Here is an 18,783-nt window from a genome sequence, read left to right on the forward strand (position 1 = left end):
AAAATGGATTAATGGTTTATTTCTTGTAATTAGTTGTCAAGAAGGGGATTATAATTTGGCAAAAAAGATTTATTGGTGATTATAATTTCCATCAGGATTATAATTTAGTGTAAATATGATTTTTGGATCCTAATTACTTGCCAATAACAGAATTATTATTTGTTATTTAGAAGGTAATTGTAATGGTTAAATGTTCTTCTATAAATGGAAACAAATTAATTTTTTGTTCCACATGATTTATGCTTGTCGATGAAAGGAATAGTGTCCTTCGAACAAGTATATTATTCCGATAGGGGGTTCGGAATTATTAGAAAGCTAATTTTTCAGTGAGGTCAAGTGATCGAAATGCCTGGGTGGAGGCCGCTTCCAATCAGTAATATTAATGCATAATTAATATTACAGCTTAATCTTGACTGAACCCTTCGGGTCACACCCAAGCAACTAACGAGCTGAAGCGACGAATTAATAAGGAATTAATTAATAAGTCGACCGAGTAATTAATATTTAGACGTCGAAAATTTGAGCTTGGAGCGTCGAAACGGAGCGTCGGAAGTCGAGTCGAAAATAGTAAAAGACGAGACGTGAAAATAATAATAAATCAACAATGACCAAAATACCCCTAGCATCGGAAAACCAAGTGCTAGGGGCGCGGCAAATGCTAGCAGCACGCACCAAGTGCGGGGGCTAGGCTAGCATACCGCAGCTAGCAGCCAGCACTAGTGCGCGTGGCTGTGCTAGCATACGACAGCTAGCAGCCCGCACAATTGGTGCGTGGCTTGCTAGGTCGTGGCAGCTAGTAGCCCACACCAATGTGCGAGGCATGCTAGCAGGCAGCAGCTAGCAGCCCGCACATTGTGCGCGGCATGCTGGCAGCTAGCCTCGGCCAAGCATCCCGCACTTGGTGCGTTGCCTGCTGGGCCGTAGCACATGGCAGCCCACCTTGGGTGCCTTGGTGCCCAAGTGTGGGTGCCACGTGGCGCAATTTAATTGGGGGCTATGGGGTTGAGGTGGCCGGTTATGGGAGTGAGAGTGGGGAGCAAGTTTGGTCCCCCCCTCCAAATGGTCCTCACCTACTCCTCCTTGTATGCTTGCCACTTGTTAATTTATTACTAGTTTGATTATTAATTTTATTTTAGCTTTAAAATAAAATGGGAAAATCAAATTCTCCCACATTGATGGGAGAGCTTTTCACACTCTTCCATTTCCCTATAAATACCTAACTTGGGGTATTGGGAAAAGCACTTGAGTAAGAGTTTGAAAAGGCATCATTAGTAGTGAAAACCTTTGAACTCAAGAGTTAAAAAAGGCATCACCTTTGTGAAAACCTTTGAACTCAATTACTCGGGCTTCGGTCGGGCCTTGCTACTCTAAGGCATTGGACCTAGTCGGTGTTCGAGTTGTGGGTGGACTTCCGTTGGAGGTCGTCGTATTTTCGAGGCTAGCTTTCGAAGTAAGAGCCCCTCGAGGTCGAGCGAAGCACGCGTCAAAGGTATAATTATTATCTTAATCTTGTCATTAAGTTAATTATGTTTATGGTTATATTTATTGTGAGTGCGGTCTTGGTTTTAGGTTTGTTTCCGCGGTGAGTCGGACTCCCCAAACCCCAACAGTCGATATACTGTAAAATTGATGATTCGATTACTTTGATTGTTAAGCTTTTGGTTTCTCTCTCCTAGTTTCTGACTCTCTCTCCTCTTATCCAAATTTACCCAGTTTTGATAAAAAGAAGTATACAACGTCAAATATTCCATCAATTTTGGATCCGTTACACTTTTCCAATTAAATATTCCACCAACGGAGTCCAAGTCAGCTTTCCACTACTTTGCAAACACTTTTAAGAAAAACTTCAAGTTATTTACAACAATGCCATAATATTAACATTCCTTGTTGATATATGATATTAATGGGACCGACTCGTAGATTACCACACAGTGTGGTCGGGGTTAAACGTTTTGGTGTGTGTTAGCTTGTCTTACGATATGGCTAGCCACAACAAATAAGCATTGTTTCTGTACACATTTGTCAACATGATTTCAAATTATAACATTTTAGTCAATTATCTTTTTACATGAATTATGTTGAGTTTCTAATCAATGAGTTCAATTAAATTTAAACAATTTTTTTATAATAGGAAGAAAAAAAATTTCATTGATAAAAGATAGTCAAATACACTTACAAATAATTTCAAAGAAATCTTATATTCCAACACAAGTACATAACATTTTAGCTAGAACTACTTATCACTACTACAATTGTTACAAAATCCAACGGATAAAATAACAGAGTTTCAACAAGGAACCATTGTAATAAGTAGTTTTACACAATTACTAAAACATATGACAACAGTCATACTTGAAATGTTGTTGTAAGTGGATATCTTTGACAATGGGCAATGGATTAGATAACGTTTTATATTAAACCGGTGTTAAAGGAATATACTTTTAATAATGGCCCATTACTAAGCGTTGTTGACGGGGCCTTAAACTTTACTACCCAAAATTCAATAAATCCCTAAAATTAATCTTTAAAAAAAAAAATTATCAGCTTCCTTCCACTTTCCCACAAAACCCACTCATAAAGACTTGAGAGTTTGGCAGGGACTGAAACTCTTTTCTCTATCAGATAGATTTACCCGCTACTTCCAGAATTTCTTCTTGAACGAGATGAAACTACTTCTCTTCCACTCTCCTTGTAGCTTTGAGCAATATATATATAAAAAAAAATCAATTCTCTCTCTTTGTGCGATCTTCTCAGGTTTGCAATTCGACTTCCTTATACTAGGCAGGTATTATTAATTCTTCTTAATTAATCTAGGGTTGATTATATATATTAATTGATTAAGTACTAATTTGATGTAATTCACATCTCCATTGATTAGGGAGGTTGACGTTATGAATATTAGAGTTCATAGCAAATAGCAACTTTGCGGACTCAGGTAATTGATTTCATAAACTTCACTCATATATTTAGCTTTCTTAATGAATCTTTTTAAATTGCATGTGGCTTTGTTGGTATGAATTTGGGTAAGGAGTTTCATGGAATAAAATTGTTTGATTGGATGTCAAATAGATCAATTTGGGCTACAGTGAATAAGAGGATGTTTATACATTGAAGCTAACATATAAATAATTTAATTAATATTATTTTTGCTAATTAAAATCCTTTACTTAATCCATGTATTGTATATTGAATTTTTTTTTTCTTTTAGTTGCATGTGGATTTCCTTTCCAATAATAAAAACAAAATAAATTTCTATATTGATTCATTTGGATGACTCTGTGTACGGGAAGAATGTCATGAAAAAGTTAAGTCAGATGCTTGTATTATTTAGTTGACTGTGAAGTTTGTAAATAATTATTAAGTATAAAATTTGACAAATCAAGATTTATATAAGTGGGAAAAGCTCCTCATCTTTTACTATTCTCCAAACCTACGGGTCTACTAGTTTTTTTTTTTTTTTTTTTTTTTTTTTTTTTTTTTTTTTTGGCTTGTTTCTAAGAGTAAACTTATGGGTCTACTACTTATATAGCTATATGTCAATTCAAATTTAGTATTGGGGTTGGGCTTAAATATAGAAATAGAAATTTGAAGGCATGTGTAAGTAATATGATGATATCATTCTTCAAGAAAAAGTTAGACTTGTTTAAAAGTAGAGTGAAGAATGACATTTTTAATAGTAGATTAATGTGGGTTTGAATGTAGTAGATTGAAGGGTCAAGTCCCATATTTTATTAATGACAAAAAGAGAGAAGAGAGATAGAAAACAAGAGGAAAGTAATTGTGGGCTAGGGGGTAACTAGGCACGATAGGGATAATTTTATAAGCATTAGAGTATTCCTTCCTCAAATTGCTTGATGAGTTTAGCCCAACACTTTAATGATAATGCTGCATTTTTAATATGTATCTTCAAATCTCATCCAATGTCTTAAATTGTTCCTTTCTGCTAGTGTCCCTAGTACTGAAAATTCCAATAACTCAAATTAATTAGAATTTTCCATGATCTTTGTTATGCTCCATCTCTTCTTCCTTACTTAAACCTTGGTGGAGCTTGATAGAGACCCCTTTGCTTCTCCCTGCCTTTCCATCATGAGGTATTAGTTGTCAAAATTCTCTATTTCAAAAATAAGACCAGGAGGCTAAGCCTTTATATTACTGAATGTAACCATGTTTCTAGCAGGCCAAATTCCTAGTAACGTGTTTATGAAGTAATCCACCATATCATTTGTCTCGGAGTCTCCCTTTCCTTGATATTTTATCCACTTTGACACCCATTCCACATAGAGATATTTGTTGTTTCTCAGTGTTTAATCCAAGTCGTCTCCCTTTTCCATATGTGTTTAGCTATCTCATAATCCTTGAACACATGCTTGATAATAAATCCTACATTTTCACTAGGAACATGATTAATACAAAGAGGACATTGAGCATTGACATCTAGACCTCTCCTTTTGAATTAAATTATCATTGTCATTGCTACTGGATGTCAATGCTATTAGATTTGTGTATCTATGCAATTAAAATTTCGCAAATAACGTTGCTTTGCTGCTGTTATTATATGCTACTATTGCTACTTTATTATTATTTTTTTTTATGCTTAAGGTGTTTATGCATAATTTTATGGTGCTACTGCTACTTGCTACATGTTATATGCTAAATAGTGTTTGATGCATTTAATATTGAACGAATGATGAAAAGAATAAAATTAATTAAGAATTTGTTTAAATATACTAAAATTTATTGATTTTTTAAAATAATATTAACCGTTATGATAATTTTCCCCTCGTATCTAGTAATAATGAATTGAAATTGGATGTTAAAAGATCATACTGGTGGAGAATATGAGAAAGGAATGGAGGAGTTCATTGCTTTTGTGATCAAACATTCTAAACATCCGAATAAAATAGTATATCCGTGAATTGAATGTTGTTTTCAAACTCGACTTAGTGTTGAAAACTTAAGAGATCATTTGACAATTTATGGGATAGATGAAAACTACACGAATTGGGTCCGACATGTAGAGGTTGGAGATGTATCTCTCGATTGGAGTGGTGCCCAAGATGAACCGAATGAAGACAACAACTGGGAGGGAGATCACTTAGAGGATTTGACGTGTGTGATTGAGGAAGAATTACAAGATTGTCCAGAAATGCTTGAGAACATAACTAATGATGCAAAAACACCCTTATATCCAAGTTGTACAAAACACACGAGATTGTCCACTATTTTAAAATTGTACAACATGAAAGCTGGAAATGGGTGGACTAATAAAAGTTTCATAATGTTACTTGAATTTTTCAAAGATGTGTTGGCTTAGGATAATACAATTCCGAGTAGTTCATATGAGGCCCAAAAGATGTTGTGTTCAATGGGCATGAGCTATGAGAGGATACATGCATGTCTTAATGATTGCATTTTGTATCGAAAGGAGTATGAATAATTAAAGAAGTGTCCTAAGTGCAACGTGTCTCAATACAAGAAGAAAGATAAAGTTCCTGCCAAAGTGTTATGGTACTTTCCCATAGTACCAAGATTTCGACGATTGTTTAGTAGTCCAGAAGATGCAAAGAACTTAACATGGCACGTAAATAAGAGGATTAAAGATGATCGTATGCTTAGGCACCCAGCTAATTCTCCGCAATGGATCAAAATTGATAAAGATTATCCTGAGGATAGAAATCTTCGTATTGCACTAGCTACCGATGGTATGAACCCTTTTGGCAGCCAAAGTAGCTCATATAGTGTATGGCCAGTTATTCTGGTTATTTACAACTTATCTCCAAAGTTGTGCATGAAAAGGAAATATATGATGCTAACTATGTTAATTTCCGGGCCAAAACAACTTGGGAATGACATAGATGTCTATCTTGAACCTCTTATTAAAGGCTTGAAGATGTTATGGGACACGGGGGTTGAAGTGTTTGATGCATCTCGTAATGAGAATTTTAATTTGAGGGCTATGTTGTGTAGAACAATAAATGACTTTCCTGCATATGGAAATCTATCTGGATATAGTAACAAAGGATATAAGGCATGTCCTATATGTGATGATGATAAATGTGACAAATATTTGAAGTATAGTAGGAAAGTTGTTTATCTTGGCTATCGTCAATTTTTGCCATCTGACCATCATTATCGTAGACTGAAAAAAGCTTATGATGGGAAAATAGAATATGGTAAAGCACTTGTGCCATTGACTGGTGATCAAGTTTTTGAAAAGGTCAAAGGGTTGGATGTCAATTTTAGAAAACAAACTGCAGATCTTCTTCCCAGCACCGGTTATAAGAAGAAGTCAATATTTTTCGATCTTCCGTATTGGAGGTCTTTGTATGTGCGTCATTTTCTTGACGTCATGCACATTGAAAAAAATGTGTGTGATAGTCTGATTGGAACTTTGCTTAATGTTTGTGGAAATACCAAAGATGGAAAAAAATCAAGAAAGGATCTCGTCGACTTAGGCATTAGAGAAGTATTGCACCCTCAGGTTAGGAATAGGCGTACATATCTACCATTGGCATGTCATACGTTATCAAAGAAAGAAAAGGTTGCCTTTTGTGAGTTTTTAAAGGGAGTTAAAGTTCCAGAGGGTTATTCTTCGAACATTAGTAGTCTTGTGTCTACGAAAGACTTGATACTAATAGGTTTAAAGTCTCATGATTGTCATATCCTAATGGAGCATATTTTGCCAATTTCATTGAGGTCTATTTTACCAGAACATGTTCGATGAGCCACCACAAGACTTTGCTTTTTCTTTGCTGAAATATGTCGCAAAGTCATTGACCCTCAAAAATTACTTAATCTGCAAATAGAAGTTGATGTCACTTTGTGTGAGCTTGAGATGTTCTTTTCACCGTCTTTTTTTGACATAATGATTCATCTTACTATTCATTTAGTTAGAGAAACACAATTGTGTGGGCCAGCTTATTTGAGATGGATGTACCCAATTGAGCACTTTATGAAAATCTTAAAAGGGTATGTTATGAATCGAAGTTGGCCAGAAGGTTGCATGGTTCAAAGATCTCTAGCTGAAGAAGCAGTTTATTTTTGTAGTGAATATCTTTCTAATGTTCACCCAATTGGTTTGCCTAAGTCGCGAAGCATCTCATTGACGGGTAAGGGAATTGTTGGAAATGAAGTGATATCCATATCTTGTGATGAGTGGCGTCAAGTGCACCTGTATGTTTTGCAAAACAATGTTGAAGTTGAGCCCTATGTAGCTGAACACATGGCTCTCTTGAGGGACTTGAATCCTACTAGAAATCAAGCGTGGATAGCTTCTCAACACAACCACTCTTTTATTGTTTGGCTACGAACAAAGGTTACTGAAGAGCTTGAAAGGAGGCCTGATTCTGTTTCTAAAAGATTAAAAGCTTTGTTTCGAGGTCTGCGTATGGAGGTCATATCTTATTCAGCATATCAAATAAATGGTTTTACTTTCTATACAAAGGAATGAGATAATCAAAGTACTATGCAGAACAGCGGCATAACTCTTGAGGCCAAGGCTATGCATATTTCAAGTACAAAAGACAAAAATCCTATTTTTGCTAGCATGTCATACTCTGGGGTTATTGAGAGCATATAGGAGTTAGATTATAATATGTTTAGAATACCTGTGTTCAGATGATGTATGTGGGTTGAGAATAACAACATCCAAACTGATAAAATGAATTTCACCAGAGTTGATTTTCGAAGGGCAAGCTATACTAAGGAGCCTTTTATATTAGCATCTCAAGCAAGATTATTCTTTGCTACTGACCCAAAGGATAGGAATTGGAGCATAGTCTTATCAACAAATAGAAGAAATGCTAATGCTGACCATGTTGAAGATGATAAGGGAAATGAGTTTGAAAAGCACAGATTCCCTGAAACATTACAATCATTTGACGATGATACCGATGAAGATGATTTGTATAAGAGAAATGATCACTCTAAAGGGATATGGTTTAGACCAAGTAAAAGTCATCGAGGCACGGCAGTAAAAAAGTATTGGATACAACCTCTTCGAAAGAAGCGCAAGATCAAATCAAGATGAAAGAGATGGCGAATAGTTAGAAAGACTTTATTTACTGGAGTTCTTTCAGTAGTTTAATAATACAGTAAAGATTTATATTGTTCTACATTTTACATTTTCAGCTTTGTGACTTCATTATTTTAGAACTTATGAATTAATTAATATTCTTGATTTAAATATTAGTAACATACAGTGTTTATATAAAATCATACCTTTGTTTCTTGCATGGATACCATTATTTATTGCCAAAAAAATTGCATCTAATCTGCAATTATCCACTCTTATTATTCTACCAAGATTTACTAGTGCGTGTGAATATGGTATTTAAATTCAGGTACTTTGTAGTTCTATTCTCAACTAATGAATTATGTAGCTTTGTCATGTATCTGGTTATTTTCTTTGATTGTCTTAGCAGTATATTTTTTTATTATAATAATATTCTAGTAGTTATTACTAAATGTTATGTAATTGTGTTTCATTGATCTTAGCCTAATTACTATTATTTTTTCTCTAAAATCAAATAGGAAATGGGTTATATTGCTGATGGTACTGATGCTTCTTTTAAGAACAGTAGGCCAACAACAACTAAGAGAGGTGCTACTCACATGAAGAAGGTTGTTCGAGCCAGGAAAAGAAGTATTGTATTTCCTATACTATGGAACGCAAGGGGTCAGCCTATTGGAAATAATAGTGTGATAATGTCGAGTTATTTAGGAGCTGCAACACGAAGCACAATCCCCATCAATTTTGAAGATTAGGATCGAGTTCCGTATGCTTTGAAAAATGCAATTTGGGAAGATATCTCGATAGTTATATGTACTCTTACATTATGAATTAGCAATATAAATCGTTTCTATTATTATTCTTTTTGGTGAGATAAATTGATTTCGTGATTTTGGTTCTTTTTTTTTTAAAGAAAACATTTAGCATTCCTGAACAAAGGAAAAAAATGGATCATTTCTAAAGCAGCTGATAAGATGAGGGATTTTAGGAGCTTTTTGACCAGGAAGTGGCTCTATGATACAATAGGGAATGTACGTTATAAGCCACCTGATTTATATCCATTTATTGAGCAACCTGATTGGGAGGTCTTTGTTAGCAGTCGATTATCTGATAATTTTAAGGTAAATTTCTTAATCTAGATTCCAAATATTAAATTAACTTATACATCTATAGGTTTCATACACTAACCAGAATCACAATGGACAGAAAATTAGTGAGGATAATAGACATTGAGCAAAGAAAAACAAATATCTCAGAAGCGTTCCCGTAAAGGATGTGCTCGCCTAGAGCAAGATATGGTAAGTTGTAAACACAAGGATTTGAATAAAATGTGAAGGTGTACAGATGCTCAAAAAATAGCTATTTAAATGCCATGTTTACTAGAAACTTATAGTCGCATAACTCTAAATATTAAACTATTTTGTATAATACATTTGAAGCTTTCTAGTTTGGCTCAAATGCAATCCCGTGGAATTGTAATTATGACTTTATTTTTCTTGCAGTTAGCCGACTTGGCTTTTAGTGATAATCCAGTGAATCCTATACCACGAGCATCTATGTGGAAGGCTATACGGAGTGACAAAAAAAACTGGGCAGATTTCTGAGAAGGCTCAAGAAGTTGTGGAGAAAATTGTGAGTATTTTCACGACTCTTTTAATTATTTACTTTTATGACCTAGTTTCCACTCATCCTGCAACTAGCCTAAGAAATGATACCTAATTCTTGAAAGGCAAGATTTTCTTAGTACCTCAGAAATTTGATGTGTTAGTTTTTCTATTTTATGTTGTTTTCAATCGGTTGTAATGTAGGATAATCGGTTGTAATGTAGGATATGCTAGCAAAACGTGCAACTAGTGGCGAGTTTCCAGATTCTAGGCGCAAGGATGTGGTCTTCAAGGCCTTAGGAAATAAGGTAGAACATGGTGGTCGTGTCAGGGGTGTTGGTTCTGGTGTCAATATCACAGATTATTTTGGAAGCTTGAAAAATCTCAAGGAGTCTAGGGATGAGGTAAAGGATTTGAAAGAAATAGTGATGGTTATGTCAAATGAGCTGAGGGAGTTGAGATCATTAGTAAATCCAGGTCAGAAGGCTACAACTATTTGTGATACTATCGTTACTAAAGAGAATGAGGTGGAACTCTCTCCAAGTTGCAATAGCCCTATCAAATTTTCAGAGGTAAATTGTGAACTCATTTATAAACTGATAAACATACAGAAAAAATGATCCAATGATGAAGTATACTATGTAATTGATTATATTGTACATGTAAGTATTAAGTAGAATAATCGAAGCGTAGTTAATTTCAATGAATTGTATAAAAATAAATAATCTTATATATGCAGTTGATATATTATGTTAATATAAGTCTAGTATACAAATGATTAGAGTAATATATAGTATGTTGCTAACCAAATCAACTTTCCCCTTTAATAAATTACATAGATTGTTTTTTCATGTGTCTAATTAACTTGAAATCCATGATGAAATACGGCCTAACTGCATGTGAACTAGCACTCTCATATCCAAGTTATCGTGTTGTAGCTACAAGGCAAGGTGCATAACATCCCAAATGTTGCACATGTTGTACATGGTGTACCACTTTTGTCAACCAAGTTAGAGTGTCTATTGAGTACATTTATGAGCAGGAGGCTCTTCTACCAATTCCTCTTAAAGATGAAGCATACTCTAAATGAAGCTCTAGGCACGCACGTTGCTTGGCCTAGCCATTTAGTAATTATTGGCGGGAAGGTCTGTCAGTTATTTAACCCTTATTATTACCAATTTTACATAATCTAAACTATATACATATATATATATATATATATATATATATATATATATATATATATATATATATATATATATATATATATATATATATAGCAGAACTTATTTTTCTAACATACTTGTAAAATGCAGACCCAAACGCAACCTACAATAAATGCAATTCAGACAAGTTGCACCAAGGTTTCAATGCAAGATGTATTATAAATCATACTCTTTGATTTTATATCTTTTTGTTTATATTTTGAAAAATCTGCATATGAATAGTTAATCTATTGACCTTAACTAACATGTTTTGTAAATATTTAATCTATAGAACCAAATTGCTGTCTTTCAAAGCTTGCAGACTACACAAGCTACATTAAAGTCAAGAGTCATCCCTGGGAAAAGCAATGCAAAGGTTAATTATTTCAATGTTGTTCTAATATTGTAAAGTCACAAAATATGCTTTCGTAATTTAAATATTTACTTTAGATTACTTACAATTTTCAAATGACATTATCTAGATTGGCTTTTTGTTTACATATGTAATTACCATGGAGAATGATATAGATTCCAATAATACCAAAGGTTAAGGAAAATGAAGTTGATCGATTTTCGCTTGCAAAGAAAACCAAAGAGCTGGCAGCATAAAATACCATGTTCACAACAGTTGACAGGGAAGTGGATCTTAATGTTGATACCCTACCCCATGAACTAAGACTGACATTGATGTATGCTAAAAGAATGAAGAAAGATAAGCAGATCATGATTCCTATAGAAGAAGCAGTAGTGAATCAATCTCAACATATTTATATAGGCAAGGAGGAAATTTTTCAATTAGTTTCCCAAGAAGAAATAGGTGTCTGCCACATGTCTGCATATATCATGTAAGTCTATCAACTTTCTTTTTTAGTTAAAAAATTTACCATACTGTAGGCATCGTTTGAAGTGTGCCTACCTTAAGCATGTGTGAATATGTTTGACACTCTTAGGAAGTGGGAATTGACATATACGATTAGGGACAAATAAAGTAGGGAGCCGCCAACAAGTTTTAAGGAACTTGTAAACTGTTCACAGATCATAAAAGGCAACCACGAATAAAGGGACAACGAAAGGCAACAACGATTGACCCGTGAAGGTTATAGCCCATTCATAATCCATGAGATTACTATTTCCATATGGTTCGGAACCACAAAAGGAGGATTGGGGATGATGGTACAAGTGAGTCATGGAGTCACATTCGCCCGTATTAGCCTCTACTCGATTCTTATAGTGAAAAGTGATTCCTGCGATCTCAAAGGCATGCAAACAAAGATCAATTCGCTCCAAACTATTATTATGCTAAATTGGTTGAATATTAATGCACACACATAATTCTAAAATATCGTGATCACTTTAATTGAATAACAAGATTAAAAAGGAACCTAAACCGGTCGTCCAAATTATCTTATTAGTCGTGATTTTCAATTACATATTCCCTTTAAACGTGCAATATGATGATCAATAAATATAATAAAATTAACATTAACATTAGAAGCAATTTAACAATAAACGTTAGTCAAATCAAATAATAATAAACCTAATCATGATACTAGCAATATTAAAATAAAATAAGCAATTAAATTAATTAATTACTCACATCTCGCGCGCTCCTTTAAATTGCTACATAATGAATAAATTGTTAGTAATTTCAATAAAAATATAAATCAAATGAAAATTAAATTAAATAAAAAGTAGAGTTGATTTGGTCCAAACCCTCAGGTAATTCTACCTTTCACGTCTTCGTTTAAGGATGGAACCTCAGGTGTTGTATGGACTCCTTGGAGTGCTTAAGGAAGGAATGATGTAATTAGGAATATAAGTTTAAGGCTTAGGCCCCGTTCTTTAGAGCTACTCTGCTCTGCTCTGCTCTATTTTCAAATAATAATAAATAATAACAATAATAATAATTAATATTGTATTGATGATAATAATTTATTATTTTGAATAATTATAATAATTATTAATAAAATAATTTTAATAATTATTAATATTAATGATAATTAATATTTATTAATCATAATAATAATTAATAATAATAGTTATCATTAATAATATTTAATATTTCAAACTATTAAGAATTAATATTTAATAATATTATTAATTAATAATTTCTAATAATTATAACAATTCTTTCAAAAAAAAAATAATAATAATAACAATTAATAACAATTTCTTTTATAAACATTTGATATTAGAATCACAATGTGTAGAAATATTATATGTATGTGGGTATTGATTGTTAGTTTATTGAGTTGAATTATTTTTCAAATCTTTCCATACAATTTAAGAATTAAAAAAAAAAGGTTGTTTTCAAGTAGTACTTTGTGTATCATTATTATATTTAGGGTATAAAATATATGATTAAGACAAATTTATAAGTAAAATCATTATTACTCATTAAATCATTTTATTTTAAAATTTTTGTGAAATAAATATAAGTAAACCGTTGTCTTTTATCTTTCTACTATTAACATATGTTAAATATGGTATACATATATTTATGTTTTCACTCACCTAAATCAATGGTATATGCACTTAGTAATAGTAATAGTAATAATAATAATAATAATAACAACATTAATAATAATAACATTAATAATAGTAATAATAATAATAATAACAACATTAATAATAATAACATTAATAATAATAAAATTAATAATAATAATAATAATAATAATAATAGTAATAGTAATAGTAATAATAGTAATGGTAACAATAATAAGGGAAAATGGAAAAAAATAATCCCACCTTTGCACGGTCTTTCGAAAATAATCTCACCTTCAATTATTCCAGATTTAATCCCACCTTTCACACCAATCTTCTTTTAACGGGCCATGACCTGTTTTGTTGGGTTGACAACCGGTTAGAGAAGGTAACTTAACACGTGTCGCTTTCTACTTGATTATTTGAATAATAAGTAAAGGAAAAAAAAAATACTCCCAGCTTTCCCTTCTGTTCTCCTTTTCCTCTTCCTCTGCCCACCGGAGCTATAGCCTCCCCACATGGCAACCACCCGCCGACCCCACCCCCACTTTACCGCCGGTTTGACCAGCCCTACTTTCCCGCCGGTCTGACCAGTCCCACCCCACCCCCTTCCCTTTCCCTTTCCTCTTTTTCACCGAAACAATATCATCACCCCTTTTCCTTCCTTTTTCTCCATTATTGAATTGTACCCTGAGTTCTCCATTAAAGCACCTTCTGAGCTATCTCGCCCCCTTTAAAGCAACTTCTAAGGTAGCATGTTTTTTTTTAATTTTTTTTTATTAATAATCAAGGGGTTTTTTGTCAATTTAACTGCTGATTTGTGTCAATTTAATCGTTGTTAATTGTTGTTGTTTGACGACGACGGTGATGACGATTTGGCTTGTGGGGTAGCATTGGTTGCGGGGAGGTTGTGGGGTGAGGTTTTTGGGTGACAATGGTGACAACATTGGATGTTGTTGCTGGGAAATGCGGGGTGCAAATGCCGCATTGCCGTTCTTTAATGCAAATGCCGCTATTTCTTCCATTAATTTCCCACTATTTAAACCATTCTACTCTGCCATGATTGTATAATTCATACTATGATATCCTTTTTATTTTACTTCATTTTTACTTTTTGTTCTTTTTGCTTGTTTGTTTGTGACTAGTTTCTTATTTAATCGTCTTAACGGTGGAAGCTTGGAGAAACTATTTTGTCTTTTGGATGTTAGGCGACGACGATGGATGTTTTGAAAGGAGGTGAGTTGTAGGTGGGGTGGTGGTGATTAAGGCTAACATTAATTGAAGGAGGGACGGTAGTTTTGGTGGTAGTGGGTTTACCTTGGTTGGCCATTGGTGTTTTTAAGGGTAGCAACGGTGGAGGTGGCATTAGCAGTGGCAGTAGGTGGTGATTGTGAAGAGGAAAGATATTTAAGAAAAAAGAAAAAAAAAAAAACCAGTCAAATAGGTAACCAGTCAAAAGGCTTGTTAATATAAGATTGACATTAAAGGTGGGATTATTTCGGGAATAAACAAAGGTGAGATTATTAACGGAAGAGCAAGCAAATGTGGGATTATTCTTTTCCATTTTTCTAATAATAATAATAATAACAACAACAACAACATTAATAATAGTATTAATAATAATGTTGAAATCTGCTTTGCTCGGCTCGGCTCTACTCTGAAATCTGCTCTGCTGACCTTTTCTTTGCTCTACTCTGCTCTGCCCAGAAGCTCAAAAGAACAGGGCCTTAGAGTATGAGAGAGAGAAAAGAGAATGATTTTTTTGGTGTAGAAGAGAGGAATAAAGAATGATTTGGTGCCCCGTACTGCAGAAAGGAGGCTCATATTTACAGAGAAAATGAGTAGGGGATCACATGAAACCATAGAAAAGATAAAAACTCTAATTTCGGGCGTCGTGACATGGTCGGTGTCTGCCGTGACACGGTCAGAGGGTGCCATGACACGGTACAGATTGCCGTGTCGCGGTGCACTATTTTGCCCTAAAATGATAAAGCACGTGCAGTTGTGTACGCGGAGAAAACAAGAATATTTCCCGTGTCACGGTATGTGTACCGTGACACGGCAAAGAATGTCGTGAAGCGGCAATGTCCACCGTGGCGCGGCACGTGGCACTGTGTTACGGTGTACGGGTTTTCCAGATTTGCGTCCAAATTCATAAACGCGTGAGAAAACTTGGAAAATACACGGAAAAATCACCGTGACACGGTGAAAAATACCGTGTCACGACAATATGCACCGTGCCACGTCAGCTTTTGCTGTGACGCGGCATTTTGGCTGCTGCGTGGTAATTCCAGTTTTTTACGCGTTTTTAAAACTATGATAACTTTTGATCCGTAACTCGGAATAAGGCCTATAATATATCATTGGAAAGCTTATCAAGTTTAATTTCCAACCCAATAAGAATCAGGTCAAAATCATTTGTAAATGTTAAGATATGTCCGTTTTAGTGTAAGGGTGTCGGTTTTGGGTCGAGTTTAGTATTTTGCTCATATGTTCTTCGTTTTAAATCGGAATTGGGCTTATGATATATTGTTGGAAAACTTATTGAAAGTCCTATCCAATTAAATAATAATTGGATCTAAATTATAGGGCCATAAAATCAGTTTCTCTCGGTTTTGTGATGTGGACACGAAAAGTGGAAAGTAAGTTATGGTTTAAGGAAATGAGCTAGGAATTGGATTGGTTTATGAAATGTATTGGGAATGAATATGGATTTAAGCACTCCAAAGGTTAAATACTCAACCTGACCAATAATGGCGGTAAAAGGTTGTTCATCATCGGTTTTGGTTTTGGGGAGACATTTTTAGGTGTCTATACATACCCTTTTTTCTTTTGACACCTCCTCCTCTTGCTCTTTTTTTTTTTTTTTTTTCTCTTCTTTTTTACAGTTTTATCTTTTTCATATTCATAAATTGTAAACAAATAAATATAATTACATGTAAAAGGAAATGAGCTGATATAAGATAGTAATGATAATTGAACTAATTTTTTTTCTTTTTTCTTTTTATTTACTTTTTTTTTTTATAAATGTGCACTCAAATAAAGGTATAAATATGTTTAATTTCATACTATTATGTGTATCAATGTGTTTAGGTATTCAAACTTAATATTTTTTTACAGGTTATTGTATCGTAATTATCAAGCAACGGGGAAGAGCAAATTTGGGTTTTTATATCCATCCGCAATATCTTTAGTGGTGCAAAGTAGGCAGAAAGAAAAGATTCTAGAGAACCGTGTAGAACGATCACAATATATTGTTAATGCATTTCAAGGGATTGCAAGGAAGGGAAAAGTTTTTTTGGCACCATATAATGCTGGGTTAGTGCAATCTTATATATATTGCATGTCTAGTGTTATAAGATAAATATATATTGGTTTCTATATATGACTTACAATGATGAACCCAATGTGTAGGTGCCATTGGATATTATGTGTAATTGATCCAGAAGCTGATGTTGTCTATTACTTAGACCCTTTATGAAAGGAAAATTGTCCTATTGGAGAAGATTTACGTAGTATTGTGGATACGTAAGCTTTATAATTTAAATGTTATTCTGATTTTTTTTTTATCATAAATTTGAGAGATCATATATTTTCATTTTCTTTTCCTTTATAAAGTTTTTTTTTTTATCATTTCCAGGGCATTACTTATATATCAAAATCAAGTTAGAACAAGTAAGAAGCTAAAGAAAAGTACAACTTGGTCCATAATTCAAGTAATATATATATATATATGCATAGAATTAGTGTAATATAATCTGTTTGATTGGTTCTCGTATGGAGTATTTTTAGAGACATATGGAGTACCTATAGGATCTGTTGTGTTATGCCGGGCAAATATTGCATTAGCGTAAATGATCTCCTGTCCTATAATTCTACTGTATAGACAAGGGTAGAATTTACAATTGATGCTTGAGTTTTTTTTTTAAATTGTGTGCAGATTTTAGATTTAACTTTATACTACTCTGTCAAGTCTTCTAGTTGATCTGTTGTTTGTCATCTTCCTTGTTTTACAAACGAACCTAGGTTGCATTTGTTCTTAAACATGGTTTGGGCTATTGTTTATGTGTCTAAAGCTTGCTAATAACTTCCATTGTGAAAGATGGGCATGTCAAAAGGATATAGAAAATAGCATCAGTGAGAAATATAGATCGTTAGATCTTGTGTTTTATCACTTTCATGGAGATTATTTATGGTCTCATAAATAAAACTTTTTTTTATTTTTTTTTATTTTTTTTTTATTTTTGGTGAGTTCTACCAGCCTAGCTGCAGAATAAAGTATTAACTCAGAAGCTGTGTGAATTCTTAATTTTTCAGTACAGAGGAAAAGTTATAGTAGTATCTGCATGACAATAAGTTTTCCTAGTCTCCCTTTTTAAAGGAAATAAAACCATAATCAACCCAATTGAGGATGAATGACCCAAAAAATGTATTGACATTTGGTTATGTATAAGTATTCTTTGTAGCTTTTAGAGTGCATGGTTTGCATTTGGTGAGCATGTTATATGTTATATTTTTTTATCAAAAAAAGAAAATAAATAAATAAATAAAATAATAACTAAAACAGTTGAAACTAATTTTATAAAAAATACTATGTATGGGTGATTGTTACCTTACTATAGGTCTGAAATTAGTATGTTGGAAGCAATGTTACATTTTTTCGTTATCTTTTTATATTTATTGTATTAACTTGTAGCTTTGAAATGCTTTATGCAGTGTCCTCGTTAGACTAATGATGTTGATTGCGGTTACTATGTCCTAAGGTTCATGCGCGAGATCATAGCTCATATATATATAGTCAAATAAAGTCTTTAATTAATCAATTAGTATCAAGTCGATATATGTACTTTTAAAAATGGTTAAAGTTTAACTTTAACAATGGTTGAAATAACTATTATAACAACGGTCAAGTGGGTAGTCTAATATTGTTAAAACCATACATTTTAAGAACGTGTAGAGTAACCGTTGTTAAATGATACCTGCTTTATAACAGCGATTTCATCTATAACGGTTGTTAACCGCTGCTATTGTTATTTTGGACCGCTATCTTTTAAAAACATTGTAGTAGTGTATATCACAGATTTGATCAACGATCTTCTTAATATAAAAAAATAAAATCATTTGAAGCAATACAATTTGTAAGTTAACACTAAATTGACTTTAAATCCACAAATGCACAGTCATTCGGGTGAAAATACCCATGCGGTCATCTGGATACTTACGAGTGGGGCTGAGATCGATTATGAAACCCTATTTCTCCAATCCACGACAGACGATTTCACTTTATTCATATTCTCATGTATATATGTAGCTTTGAATTGAAATTTTAGGGTTGCAAAGTTTGACATATCGATTTTGTAGTGTGTATATATATAATGAGTACCTATTATACGTACACCGTACTTTGTATCTGTTTTGGATACAAAGATTAGCAATGTCGTGCCTTGTTTTACTTTCAAATTAAACCATAAAAAAA

General features: G+C 33.4%; 2 long non-coding RNA genes across 2 annotated transcripts; both read left to right on the plus strand.

The window, feature by feature from the left end:
- The first annotated feature begins 2,535 nt into the window (after positions 1–2,535).
- LOC145564049 (uncharacterized) lies at positions 2,536–8,807 on the plus strand. Its single transcript, XR_014094734.1, has 3 exons — positions 2,536–2,785; positions 2,883–2,935; positions 8,533–8,807. It is a non-coding gene; the product is annotated as an uncharacterized LOC145564049 (long non-coding RNA).
- A 48-nt stretch (positions 8,808–8,855) lies between these two features.
- On the plus strand, positions 8,856–10,226 carry LOC145564050 (uncharacterized). The gene is made up of 4 exons (XR_014094735.1): positions 8,856–9,132; positions 9,218–9,309; positions 9,514–9,643; positions 9,840–10,226. It is a non-coding gene; the product is annotated as an uncharacterized LOC145564050 (long non-coding RNA).
- The last annotated feature ends 8,557 nt before the right edge of the window (positions 10,227–18,783 follow it).

The sequence above is a fragment of the Chenopodium album genome, chromosome 10, assembly GCF_948465745.1.
Source record: "Chenopodium album chromosome 10, dcCheAlbu1.1, whole genome shotgun sequence".
NCBI lineage: Eukaryota > Viridiplantae > Streptophyta > Magnoliopsida > Caryophyllales > Amaranthaceae > Chenopodium > Chenopodium album.